Source organism: Maylandia zebra, linkage group LG22, assembly GCF_041146795.1.
Source record: "Maylandia zebra isolate NMK-2024a linkage group LG22, Mzebra_GT3a, whole genome shotgun sequence".
NCBI classification, from domain to species: domain Eukaryota; kingdom Metazoa; phylum Chordata; class Actinopteri; order Cichliformes; family Cichlidae; genus Maylandia; species Maylandia zebra.
In genome coordinates, this window is record NC_135187.1 from 31,041,008 (window position 1) to 31,055,553 (window position 14,546).

At 38.6% G+C, this 14,546-nt stretch overlaps 1 long non-coding RNA gene across 3 annotated transcripts; it reads right to left on the reverse strand.

The window, feature by feature from the left end:
- Nucleotides 1–4,287: 4,287 nt before the first annotated feature.
- LOC143414679 (uncharacterized) lies at nt 4,288–7,074 on the reverse strand. 3 transcript variants are annotated; one of them, XR_013095361.1, is made up of 6 exons: nt 7,035–7,074; nt 6,781–6,913; nt 6,297–6,332; nt 5,773–5,920; nt 5,324–5,411; nt 4,288–4,742 (listed from the first exon to the last, which is right to left on the reverse strand). It is a non-coding gene; the product is annotated as an uncharacterized LOC143414679 (long non-coding RNA). The 3 variants fall into 3 exon arrangements; XR_013095360.1 differs by having other exon boundaries at nt 6,781–7,068; XR_013095359.1 differs by lacking the exons at nt 6,781–6,913; nt 7,035–7,074 and having other exon boundaries at nt 6,297–6,453.
- Between the last annotated feature and the right edge of the window lie 7,472 nt (nt 7,075–14,546).

Here is a 14,546-nt window from a genome sequence, read left to right on the forward strand (position 1 = left end):
TTGGTTTGAAAAGTTGTTTAAAACTGCCTGTGAGAGGGCTTTCTACTTCTTGGGTGACACCATTACCCCTAGAGGCTAGAAAGAAAATGGCACATGCACTTAGGCTACGTTCAAACTGCAGGCGAAAGCGCATGAAATCCGAATTTTTTGACCCTATGCAACCCATATCCGATCATGGTATGACAGTATGAACATCACAAATCTGATATTTTCAAATCTGACCTGGGTCACTTTCGTATGTGGTACTGAATCCGATACATATCTGATGTCTTAGAAAGTGACTGCTGTTTGAATGGTCATGTCGCATTAAATCCGTCTTTTACGTCACTGACACAAGACAGACGGCAGTTATCAGCGCCGGAGAAGCGCCCGATAAGACATCGTGAACACTTCCTGGCCCTACAGTGAAACTGTTTGGAAGACAACGTTGGAGAAACTTGAACATTTTATTTGTACTATATAATCTGCAGATTCTGACAGAACTCTGCAACTATCCTTTGAAGCACCGCTCCTCTCTAAAACAGCAATAAGGATAATTATGAGGCCATATGTAAATAACAAAATAACTTACAGCAAAATTATGAAACGTAAAGTCCCTAAACGTAAACGTAAACCCTGAAGAAGACCTAAACCAATACACGTGTGTTTTTAATGTATTTAACGCTGTAAATCAAAGGCCTTATATTTTCTTGTCCAAACCTACAAACCCTACCATGAGCAAGGATTTTTTATGACCATCTTAGCTATAGTCTTTCCATTTTCTTTTCACTGTTATTCCCTTTCATGAGCACTGGTGATTTGAGGGATTTATTATTTTCTTTATAGCTCTTTAGATCACAGTCTGTCTTTCAGCATCTACCTATATACAGTGATGGGAATAACGGCGTTATAAGTAACGGCGTTACTAACAGCATTACTTTTTTCAGTAACGAGTAATCTAACTAATTACTATTCCTATCGTTACAATGCCGTTACAGTTACTAGCAAGGAAACGTGCCGTTACTATTTTCAACAAACAGGCAGTTGAAGCTGTGTTCAGCTTACCGCATGTTATATCAGTTGCACGGAAGTAGCTGTAAGTAATCTGTAATAAGCAGCTGCTCCCGCGGACGGTAATCATGATCACTATCTAGCACAACACCTGGAGCTAAGGGGGCAAAACAATCGCATGAGTGCTGCTGTTTGACTAAGGAAGAATAAAGTAGTCGTGGTAAGCCAATCACATGACCACTTAAAGACAAAGCAACAAGGGGACATATACCAGTTTTTAAATTGTGTTGATAGGCCACGTAAAACCTGAGTCATGATAAACAATATATATGTGGCGTTTTTTCCTCAATAGTTTCGTCACGTAAGGATGCAAGCACTGTCTGCTTATGACACCCCCCCTCCCAAAAACGAGAGAGAGAGAGAGAGAGAGAGAGAGTGAGAGAGAGAGAGAGAGAGAGAGAGAGAGAGAGAGAGGCGTTTAGCGTGTTTGGGGTGTGTAGTTAGCGTGGATAGTTTTGTGTTGTTTTATCAGTGAGGCCAGGGTGAGCAGGAGAGGAGGAGGGGTTGCTGTCTTATTTAATGAAGTTTTCAGTCTTTTGAATATGTGGCTTTACAGCTGAAGGCCCCATCCAAAGTTGTGTTTCTTAATGTTTACAGGCCTCCCAAATACTGCACAGACTTTATTAATGATCTCAGTGAATTGCTGTCCGTGATTTGTGTTGATTTCGACTGTGTAATTATTGTTGGGGATTTTAACATCCATGGGGACTACCCTCAGGACAAAGGGACTAAAGACCTGAGTAACACTCTGGGCAACTTTGGGCTGACTCAGCATGTAACAGAGACCACACATAATAGACGACACACTCTTGACCTACTGATCTCCAAGCGCCTGAGCATTTCAAAGGTTACTTTAACCAGGTCTTCCCATTAGCACCTGACCTGTCCAGAGGTTCAGTCAATGAGCTCGTCAATAGCTTCAATGCAAAAATGTTAAATGTAATGGACACTATTGCTCCCATTAAGCTGGTTATCTCTGGAAGGAAGTCTCCATGGAGAAACTCCACACTGGTATAAAATGAAAAAAGAGAGTGTAGGAAAGCTGAGCGCAGATGGAGAAAAACAAACCTCCAGGTTCATTATGACATCTATAAAGAGAAACTCACAATTATAATTTACAACTGAGGAGTGCAAGGAGGTCCTACTTCTCTGACATCATAACCAAAAACAGTCATAATGCTCGGGTCTTATTTTCTAAAGTTGACAGGCTAACAAACCCTCCTGTGCCAGTGGCAGCTGAACTTCATTCAACCATGGCCTGCAATGACTTTGCCAAATTCTTCACAGAAAAAATCCAAAAGTTTAGACAAACAATTGGTACATCAACAGCAGATTCAGGATATGTACTGTGTCCACCGAAAAACTGTTTAAACACCATAAAACAGTTTCACCCTATTAACAGCAAATACCTGGAGGACATCTTAGGTCAACTGAACTCCTCCTCTTGCTGTTTAGCTGTCCTGCCAACAAGTTTTTTCAAAAAGGTGTCAAAGACTTTGGAGTCAGACCTGTTACAGATCGTCAACTTTTCTTTGATGTCAGGTGTGTTTCCAGAACCACTAAAAACAGCTGTAATTAAACCTATACTGAAAAAGGACAAGACACAAATGAACAACAGGCCGATTTCAAATCTCCCATTTTAAAGTAAGATCATTGAAAAAGCAGTTTCTCAACAGCTCAATTCCTTCTTAAAACATAATAACTGCTATGATGCCTTCCAGTCAGGTTTTAGGCAGAACCACAGCACTGAAACCGCTCTGACCAAAGTGTTTAATGACATATGTCTGGATACAGACAGTGGAAAAATGTCAGTCTTAGTTTTACTGGATCTCAGTGCAGCATTTGATACAGTTGACCACAACATATTACTCAAACAACTGGAGAACTGGGCAGGTCTTTCAGGAACTGTACTAAACTGGTACAAAACATGCTTAGAAAACAGGAAATAATTGTATCAATAGGTAAGTTCACATCTGAGCAGACAAGTATCACATGTGGAGTTCCCCAAGGTTCCATCTTGGGACCCCATCTGTTTAACATTTACATGCTCCCACTGGCACATATTATAAAGAACATCCAAATAAACTACCACAGCTATGCAGATGACACACAAATATATATCACAATGTCACCAGGAGACCGAGGCCCTGCACTGAAAAAAATATGTTGTTGGATTTACTTAATTCAATGGTGGACATTTGTTGCACACAGATGTTTTGCTTTGGCAGCAACTTAAACAATTGAGTTAAATTAACACAATTTATTCATGTTCAATAAACCTGTGCAATTTGTGTTGATAAAATGTGACTTAAACATGTTTTGATGAAGTAATTTGAGTTCTTGAAATATTTTAATCCTTCACAATTTTCTCACTTTATCCCAACACCATTCAATAACTTTTACCCAATACTACTTGGTCACTTAAATACTACATGTTATCTTCAAATTACATTTTGCTATTATATTCTAGTATCAAATACACAATTTTCAAATGGAGGCCTTATAACAGATTATATTGTTCTCTTCTAAGATGGTTGCTGGCATCCACCAGTAACCTTTCAAAACAAAATGTCTAATTTCACTGCATTGACAGTAGGTAAAGAATTAAACTGACATTACTCCACTACTGAATCTATATAAACCAACAGTTAAATAATGTCAGTTCTTCCGTGTTCTCTGGAATCAATCACAGCAAAGAAATTAGACTCTTTCTTTTGAAAAATGTTGGGAAAGAACAATACAAAACATTCTATTTAAGGCCTCTGACGTCAAGATTCAGTTAAACAACAATTATAACTAAACAATTTGAGGTAATGTTAGTTTCCATTAACATTAAATTAGGTTACTGAATTGGCAAACACCTTCCTATTAACATTACCCATTTTACCCCAATAACTAAAGAAATTAGCACTTGCAGGTCAAAACCTTTATTCAAGAGATGCAAAAATAACATTGATACAGTGACTGTCAAAAATTACGGCACTGATCATACTGTGACATCTTGGTTCAAAACAGCAAGCTTAGAAATATTCAACGTTCCTTACTTCAACTGAATGAAACTGAAAATACCATTTCACACGGCCCATATGGGATATTTAGACTGTATAACTGTTCATGCTACATCTCTTCACTAGTAAAAGAAAGAAAAAATACAAAGAGAAATTTAAAAATGCTGCCAAACAGACAGAGAACTTGTACAGAGCAAAAGGAAAAACAAACAACAATAACAAAAAAAAAACGGCTCGTCCTCATGGCAGTTGCAGTGTATATAAAAATGAACCCTGCGATCTGTTCCTGGAATTGAGCTTCAAAAATGCAGCAGAACAAGTGTGAGATTTAAATGTCTTCTCACCTAGAGCTGGTCACCTCACATGCATAACAGTGAGCTTCGTTGCAGGAGCAGTTTTGTCTTAGTTGTGAGCTTTTCTTGAGAGCTGAGTTGCTTCCAACTCCATTACCACCCTTTGAATCACCTCAAAAGTGTAGCAGAGTTGTGATGGGTAACTCATATTGAAGGAATAAAAAAGGTCCAAACAGCATGGCTACTGCAAAGGTCACGTTATCCAGATCTTGAAGAACTACTATACCCTCGATGATGATGCCAACGTCAGAAAAGTCATTGCCTGGTGCATCCTCTGGAGACAGATGTTCATTGTGGTTTTCTCAATCTGTGCAGTGGCCTCAGTCAAGTCCTGGTTAAACACAAAACATTTCTTTAAGATTCCTTTTTAAACTCATCTCTTTTGAATCTACCAGTTCTAATGTTAGAGTAATTTAAACCAATGCAAGCAACATAGTAAATAGCTATAGCCAAAGAGTGGCCTGCCATGCTGCCATTCATGGTCTAACAGAGTTTCTAAGATAGGGTGAAAAACATAATTTCAAATGCTTTACATTAGTTTTTCTTAGAAAGACACCGGCCCATCAGAAATCCAGGTTTTGTCACTCAGAAGATGTTAGAATTTAGACTTTCAGCCCCACAATTTGGTTAGCTGTTGGTCTTTTTTTTTTTCAAACAAAAGCTAATGTAAATATTGGTGGGATTTTCCTTTGTTCACTAGAATGACAAATTTAAAGTTTTTTCACACTGATGTGACCCCTAATACAGGGGTGGGGCCTCAAGGGCCGGCGGCTGAGTTCACTACCAGGCCTCATGTGAACTTCAAATTATTAAAGAGGACTACTGGTCCTAACTGGTCCAATGAGGATCAAGTGGATAACTAAATGCATTTTAAAATGTTGCAAAGCCACAATCTACTCATAAAACACTCACCATGAACTCCTGCACCAAGATGTTGCAATTGTCTTTCACACAGATGCGGAGCACTTTGATGAGACTCCCTTTGAGCATTAATGTCATCCTAAAGTATTATAACAAAGAAAACAGATATTTGTGAACTTTTCAGTAGCACAGAAGAAAATGATCCCAGACCAAAACTTAAACCAGTCAACATGCAACACCAGCATCTACAAAGCAATATCAAAAGTTCCTGTTTGACATCAACTTTATGGATATATAGTTTCCAGAACATTTATTTTTTTAAAAAGATCAATTTCTCTCAGTGGGCCAGTAAATGCATGACGAAAATTATGGCATCCTTTCGGTGGAATCAGTACTCACAGGTAATAGTTGACTGTTTCAATGGATGCAGCATAAAAATCTTTTACTGACCTAATGCAATACATATACACTTTGTAGTTAAAGAATTTTAAAGTTCTTACTGTCATCATGGCAGCTACATCCTTTAGCTTTGTGCCCTGTTCCCCCGATCACTTTGCAAACACTTTCAGCAGACTGTCAGAGAGAAACTCAGCTCCGTCAGAAACCTGTAAAGGCATGGTTGGGATGCACTGGAATGCTGCATTTCATCTGAAATGACATAAAATTATTTTGAAATAACAGCAGGCACTGTGCTTGGTTAATAATCAGTAATGTTTTGTTGAATAAAAACTGTGTTTCCAGATCTTATGGGATTAAAAAAATCCAAAGATGTTTATTTCTGATTTGCAACCCAAGAACCCACAAGTTACAACCTCATTTCAGTTCAAGTGTGCATTAATGTGAGTCCAGTAATCACCTTTCTGACAATACATACAGGTATAAGTTAAACCTATGGCAGATTTTGGATTTCTCAGTTGTATTAATAGGGTGGTCTATTTGAGTATGCATGCACCTAATAATTATAAAAAACCTATTATAATTAAGTTACAGAAACCTTAAGCGAAAATAGAATATACTTTCTTACCATAACACCTTGAACCCACAATCCATCAGCTGACTCCTGGTGAAATGCAGAATAGATGTGGTCTCTCAATGTGCATCAACAAAAACAAAAACAAAAACAAAAGGACAGCAGGTGAGGGCAGGAGGGGTAGGGATGTAAGCTAGCATAATACCGCTGATGATATTAACTAAAGCTGTTCAATGTCCAAAATCTCACTAACACCACGGTGCAGTAAATACACAATGTAACTGAAGAGTCAGTTGACAAATCTATTCACACAGAAAACCAAATTATGTTATGAGTGCCTCGTAATTAGGTTTAATGTGATATTACGGCTCTTGTGCCAAAGACAAATTCAAATGAAAAAGCGCCAATTCTTTGATAACAGATAAAACAGCAAATAAGCTAACGGCTCTTTTTTAGCATGTTACATGGCGGCACTTTAGACGTTTAACTACATTTGGCTGAAATATGGTAAATATTAATTCAAAAAATCAAGACATACCAAAAAACGTAGAGTTGGCTGCTCGACTTGACTGAGATGGATGCATTTTTTAAACCACGATCCAAAGCCCGCGAGATGAAATCACGCGTGGTTTCACGAGATTTAACGTTGCTATCTTATTGACTTACTTCACCTGAACATGATATAAACAATTTAATACACCCTTTCTGCATATCATGTAGTTTTTACACTATATAGTTACATTTATCTTTAAAACATGAGGCAATTGTGTTAAATACATGCAAGATGCTTACATAAATCCAAGAGATGGCCAGTCCCTTTTTTTCAGTGTGTACAGGCTCTTGGTAAATGCATTGAGGAAATCAATGACTGGTTGTGCCACAATTTTCTCCAGCTAAACAAAAACAAAACTGAGGTAATAGTCTTTGGTGCCAAAGAAAAACGATTACAGGTCACCAGAGAACTTCAATCTATACATCTAAAAACCACAAACCAGGCGAGAAATTTGAGTGTAGTGATGGATGCAGACCTAAACTTAGAAAAACACATTAAGACAATAACAAAATCAGCTTACTATCACCTCAAGAATATTTCAAGGATAAAAGATCTGATGTCTCAACAGGACCTGGAAAAACTAGTCCATGCATTCATCTTTAGTAGGCTCGATTACTGTAACAGCATCTTTACAGGTCTACCTAAAAAAATCAGTCAGACAACTACAGCTCATTCAGAACTCTGCTGCTCGAGTCCTCACTAAGACCAAAAAAGTGGACCACATCAGTCCAGCTCTGAGGTCTTTACACTGGCTGCCTGTCCGTCAGAGGATAGACTTTAAAGTCCTGATGCTGGTCTATAAAGCTCAGAATGGTTTAGGACCAAAATACATCAGTGACCTTCTGACCCAGTATGAACCTTTCAGATCCCTCAGGTCGATCCGGTTTTTTATCAGTTCCCAGAGTCAGAACCAGACACGGAGAAGCTGCATTTAGCTTTTATGCTCCATATATGTGGAACAAACTCCCAGAAAGCCTCAGATCAGCTGAAACACTCAGTTTATTTAAATCCAGGTTGAAGACTCACCTATTCTCAGCTGAATTTGAATAAAACACCAAATCCACACTTTTAAGCTTAAATTTCAAAACTTACATTTTAACTAATGATTTTATCTACTGTTCTGATTTTATCTACTGGGTTTTTTTTAATCAATTTTAAATCATGCTTTTTATTTGTTCTTGTCTTTTAATGTCTCTGTAAAGCACTTTGAATCACCTTGTTGTTGAATTGTGCTATATAAATAAACTTGCCTTGCCTTGTGTGTCAGAACAATGAGGTGACTGCTGTCTCCAGGTAGAAACAGGAGTGATACACCTGCTGCTGTCAGACCTGCAGGTATCAGGCTGTGATGTTCTGCTTTATAGTGGACAGAAATAATTTTTTTTGGAGTGGCACAAATAATTTGTGTGGCATCTTATTGAATGCAGAACAGCTGATTGTTCTGTAAATAGTTTTAAATGGTTATTTAAAAAAATCAAGGTAAATGGATGCAAATAACTTTGTTGTTTGCAAAACTTGTGCATAGGATTTTAAAATTGACAATTTATATTTGCATTTAAAGTTATGAAATATGATTCATTAAAGATGTTTGTGGTTGTTACAGTAAAAATATATAACTTTTTCTACTCTGATTTTATGTTTTTTGTCTGATTTTAGATCAATATGTCAAAAATAAAACATAACTGTAAATTCAGATATGTGAGGTTGTGCTGAAAAGAATGATACCAAACAAGGCAAAGTAAATAGTTTTTAAAGGTAAAATGTGGAGGGAAAATCAAAAGTAGTTAAAAATGGCCAATTATACCCTGGACCCCAGAGGGTTAAACATTTTTTTTAAAGTAACGCAATAGTTACTTTTCAAGTAATTAATTAGTTTTAGAATATTGTAACTCAGTTACTAACTACTAACTAACTTTTTTTGAAGAAGTAACTACTAGTAACTATAATTAATTACTTTTTCAAAGTAACTTGCCCAACACTGCCCATATACCAAAAGATAGTATCAGTGCCAAAAGACATCTTGTGCATGTGTGATGACAGCTACAGCTAGAAAAAATGGCAATATTTGATGCCCAACATCTTCACATGCATACACTTACGAAGTTTCATACAAAGAAATTTGTTTTTAAAATGATTTGTCACACTGACTAATTTACTAGGAATTTCATGTTAGGCATGAGCATATCTTTAAGTTGTCCTGGCCCTGCAATAAACATGCAGCTGATCTTAGAACTATAATTTCTTTCTTATCATTCCCCATTAGGGTTGCCAACTCCCTGAAAAATAAATAAGGGACACCTCGTGACCAGTGTTGCCAACTTAGCGACTTTGTCGCTATATTTAGCGAGTTTTCAGACCCCTTAGCGACTTTTTTTCTAAAAAAAGTCGATAAAAAGACGTGAAAGCGCGTATCGCTTTTACTCTCAACAAGCAGCGGGTGCTGTAATGCAGTCAGTTCTTCTTTCACTCTTATGCTGTTTTGTGGATCACAAGGTTTAAAACTACTTATAAACACACACACACACACAAAGTAACTCCACCAGAGTGCCTATTTCGGGTCACTTTTGCCGGTCCACGCCCAGGTAAAGGAGCAGGGTTGGAATTGTGGTATTAAAAAAAAACAATAATTGCTAGAAGAAATTTAATTTGTAGTTCTAAATAAACTCCCCTATGACAGCTGGGATAGGCTCCAGCGCCCCCCGCGACCCTGAAAAGGATAAGCGGAAGCGAATGGATGGATGGATGGGTTCTAAATAAACTCTAAATGCATTTAGGACGTTTTTTACTCACTTTCTGTCTCTTCCACGATGTTATTTCTCTCTCCAACAACATAGGTTACAATTAGATTAGCATGACCAATTATAATTATGCAAATTAGGCGATGACGTCATTTAGCGACTTCTAGCGACTTTTAGGACAACCAATAGCGATTTTCCTTACTGAGGAGTTGGCAACACTGCTCGTGGCCAGGGCCGGGCAACCCAGTTGTCTTCACCCTTCCCAGTGTGGTGAATTTTGTAGCTCATTTTTTTTTGTGTGTAAAATTATTTTTTAACCATTTTACTTGAATTTGATTTAAGCAGATGCATATTCTTTGTGATATGACCATATGGGAAACAAATGATCATTTAGTCATTTATCATTAGCTCAAAATGACAACATTAACACAGTAAAACAGGTCTCTTTCTTAAACAGAAGCCTGTCATGTTTAACTTTTGAGAATATAAGTAAATCTTTCTTTAAAAGAACTCTGTCCTGCTTAACTTAAAATTATATAAATTAATAGAAAACAATAGAACGAAAAACATTCTTGTAACAGTGCACATATAGTGCATTTAGTACAATTGGCTTCAGTTGAGGTATTATTTCAGATTTTCTAATGCTAATCAGCTGCTCCTGTTTGTAAACCCACTTGTTCCCATGATTACGCATCTTAACTCATCATCATTATTAATCTATGTATTACTTTTATGTATTAGTCATCTATTTGTTGTATTCATCTATCCTTGCAGTTGTTTATTACACAAAATAAATTATATTATCACACTTCTGGCCACATAGCGCTGATATTCACTGCACATGCCCATATTAACCTTAACCAGTGTTTACATACCATATCTGCTTCTACCGTGGCCTGGTGGACAAGAAATTGGTTAAGGGTTCCCCGAGCTTTCACGCCCCTCATGTTCTTCATGTGCCCACCATTAGAAGCATGCCTATGGAAAACGTGCGCTGGCACACAGTGCAGTGCGCTTTAAAGGTGTTATCGTGCATTTTCCCAGCCAGGTGTTTTCCTTTTCCCATTCCTCCCTGTACTTTTGCAGCCTTTTTTTCTTTCTCTGAGCGAACAAACATTGCTGCTCTAATGCTGGGCTTACACTGTGCGATTTTTGGCCCATTTTGAGATGATTTTTGAGTCGTGCGACCGATTTGGTGATCGGCCCGATTTTGGCCTTCATCGTGCATCGTGTAGCATACGTGGGGTAACGAGAAGCAATTAACACCTCACGACCAGCTCCCAATCATCAATCGCTCGTGAGGGTGTCACCGCAGCCGCTCACACTGCTCACGCGCGAACACGTAAACGTCGGTGAAAAAGATGGAGCAGCACAGCTGTGCAGCGTGTGATCTGGACACAAGCGATGGAGGCACAACTTGTAGAACTTTGGAAAGCTCATCCGAGCCTTTTCGATGTGGCCTCACAAAATTATCACGACCACAACAACCGTGAAAATAGTTGGATTTACATTGCTGCTCAATCACAGCTGCCTGATCAATGTTTTTCATTAGCAATTTAGAAAAGTTGATGGTAGTGGTGTGTCTGTGTGAGTGAAAGACAGAGAGAGAGAGCGACAGAATTTCTGTTATAACCTTCATTTTATGGAGACACAGTGTGAGCACTCAGGTCGCATCAGAGCATCGGGCCGTATAGTGTGAGACTGCATCGTGACCTACCAACTTCTAACCCCTGCAAGTCAATTGTACAGTTTGAGCAGGAGCTGAATAACGTGACTGAAAAAATCGCACAGTGTCTGCCCAGCTTTAGGTGTACTGTCGTCCGAGACTTGCACCGCAGTGTCGGCGTTTGTTTCCCTGTTGGTCATGCTTCTTGTTGTGGTCATCTGTTGTCTTCTGGTATTTTCTCCGTAAGCGACCTTTCCTCGACCAATGAGATGAGCGGTAATCTGAATTGTCATACTCGAATTGTCATAAGTGTGCTGTCAGCTCATTGGTCACAAAGCAGGAGAGGGGCTGGGAATTATGTTTCAAACAAAGCGTTAATTCCATAAACATTTATAGACTACTTTTGATTCTCACTGTATTATGGGACAAAGTGCGTCCCTTATTAGCTCAATACGGGACGTGTACTTTTGTTTCTAAATACGGGACGATTCCGTTTTTTAAGGGACGGTTGGCAACCCTATTCCCCATGGAGCACCCTTCAACTGTGTGAAGCTTGCACATGATTGATTAGTAGACTTCATCACTGTCAATCTTCATGCCACTGAGCCTTATGAGTGAAATAAACTGTCACATTGTTAGTGTCCCAGCAGCATGCTTGTATCAAGTTTTGGCTGTTGCCTGTTTTTCTTTTACGTAATTGGCAGCAGTAAAATAATCAGCCTTTGAATAAATGGCTGCCTAGTTAAGAAAATCTCATTTAGTGCTATTGCTAATTCGACACCAAACAGAATTCCATAAAGACCTAAGGTTAGCTTTATTATTGACAGATTTTAAGCTTAGAACAAGAAACACAAACTGATTTTTTTTTCAACAAAATAAAAACAAAACAAAAAACTAACCTATGTGGATTTTGTCAAAACTTGGTCATAAATGTGCTAGCACTAGCAGCTTTAGCTAGCAGCTACATGCATGGTTTCTCTTCTTCCTATTGAAAGCATGGTAATGGATTTTTCTGCCAAATGATATGCCTTTTAGTGTGGAACAGACTGTCCAACAACTCTTTGCTAATATTTTGGTGAGTAAAATTGTACTTTTTTATTAGTCTGTTACTAAGCATTTGAACAGTTGATGGATGTAGCTCGCAAATCAAGTTTGCTAGTGTTAGCTGCATCTTCATTTTTGACTTAAAAACAGACAACACAAAACAAACAAACAAACAAACCAATGGTGGTTGCCCAAAAGTAAAATGTTAAGGTTAAATCCAAAGATAAGTGCTTAGTTCATGTTACATGTCTACCAGTCTGTGCTTACACATCAAGTAGAAGGACTGGGGTTGTTACAAGCTACTAAGTCTTCAACTCTGTTTTGCTAAATAAGATAGAAATAAGAATCAGCAGTGTTTCCAGTTCAATCTGCCAATCAGATTACTGCCCTTCAGTCAGGACTCTCGCATCGTGGTTTTACTGCAACGATAACAAAAATTTGAATTTGGTGGCTTGGTTCTGCACCAATGCCCCAGAAACAAATCTCTGTGAGATAAGGTGACACAGACAGTCTCAAAGCTCACAACCCTCCACCCCCCAGCAGAGCCCTAGGTACACAACACCTGACTGAGCAAGAACACATACAGGAAAAACATTCTGATTTCACTTAAATCTAAATGCTAATGCAGGAGGAGGCTGGGGAAGTGAGTTATGTTTACTGTGTAGCCGATGGTGTTAGCACAGAGGGTTCACTGCTGAGAATTAAAATGACACCATGACTTTTTTATTACTCACACTATTATATTTAGGTGTATATATACATATGATTGGATGTTGACTGGAACATGTGTTCAGTATAGTAAACTATATCTGGTCCGGGCTGATCCGGTGACAGTCAATGACATCTGGGCAGTGTTGCCAACTTAGCGACTTTGTCGAGTTTTCAGACCCCCTTAGTGACTTTTTTTCTAAAAAGCGACTAGCGACAAATATGGCGACTTTTTCTGGTGTTATTGGAGACTTATTTATGACGACTTTTTGACGTGAAAGTGCGTATCGCTTTTACTCTCAACAAGCAGCGGTGCTGCCGTGGGCATCTCGCCCGTTCCAAAGCGCTCACGGGTGGAGGATAGTCCTCCCCCAGCTGCTATCAGGGCAGGAGATGTGCACACCTATGCGTCCAAACTGCAAATGAATCGCGCATTAGTGAAGCCACCGCTCCCGCACTGACTGTAATGCAGTCAGTTCTTCTTTTACTCTTATGCTGTTTTGTGGATCACAAGGTTTAAAACTACTTATAAACACACACACACACACACACACAAAGTAACTCCACCAGAGTGCCATTTTCGGGTTACTTTTGCCGGTCCAAGCCTGGGTAAAGGAGCAGGGTTGGAATTGTGACATTAAAAAAAAACAATAATTGCTAAAAGAAATGTAATTTGTAGTTCTAAATAAACTCTAAATGCATTTAGGACATTTTTTTACTCACTTTATGTCTCTTCCATGATGTTATTTCTCTCTCCAACAACGTAGGTTACAATTACGTTAGCATGACCAATTATGCAAATTATAGGCGGTGACGTCATTTAGCGACTTCTAGCGACTTTTAGGACAACCAATAGCGATTTTCCTTACTGAGGAGTTGGCAACACTGCATCTGGGCCTACTTACTTTGACTGCTCAGATTGTCATAACATAAGCTGCACATTTCAGTGGACAAAAACAGGCGTGTCCCATGGGTCTATTAAGGCTTGTTTACCTCGATACATTTATGTATCAGTGTAGAAAAATGTATCTAATTTGTGTGCAAATCCTGTTGAGTTGTATTCACAATTTAATGCGTGCTCAACAAAGACAAAAACTGCTTTGCAAAAAACTGTGTTGTTGCCGGAGCTGTATTAAACAGCACCTCCATGGATTCTGCTAAAAATAACTTGATGGCAGACAATCAAAAACATTTCTGACAAGCTGCTGGGAATTGGGAATTAAAATGGCACTGTGACCCCTTATGAAAAATTAACATGAAACAATGACACAATAACTTAAATATCTGGGGTTGCTATCAAGCAGCGGCTACGATTAGGATAATCTTTAAATGCTGTTAAATTCCCGCATACCTGCTACTCACTTTCAAACTAGTTTATTGCTGAGTGTGCCCTCAGCCTTATCTGGTCATGGGAGATGGCCTCACCTCCCTGAGGCTGGTTTTGCCTGAAGTTTCTTCCTGTTAAAAAGGGAGTTTTTCCTTCGAGCTGTCACCAAATGCTTGCTCATAGTTTGATGTCTGATTGTTGGGCTTTTCTTTGTATTACTGTGGGGTCTTTACCTTACCATATTAAAGCACCTTGAGGCAACTGTAGT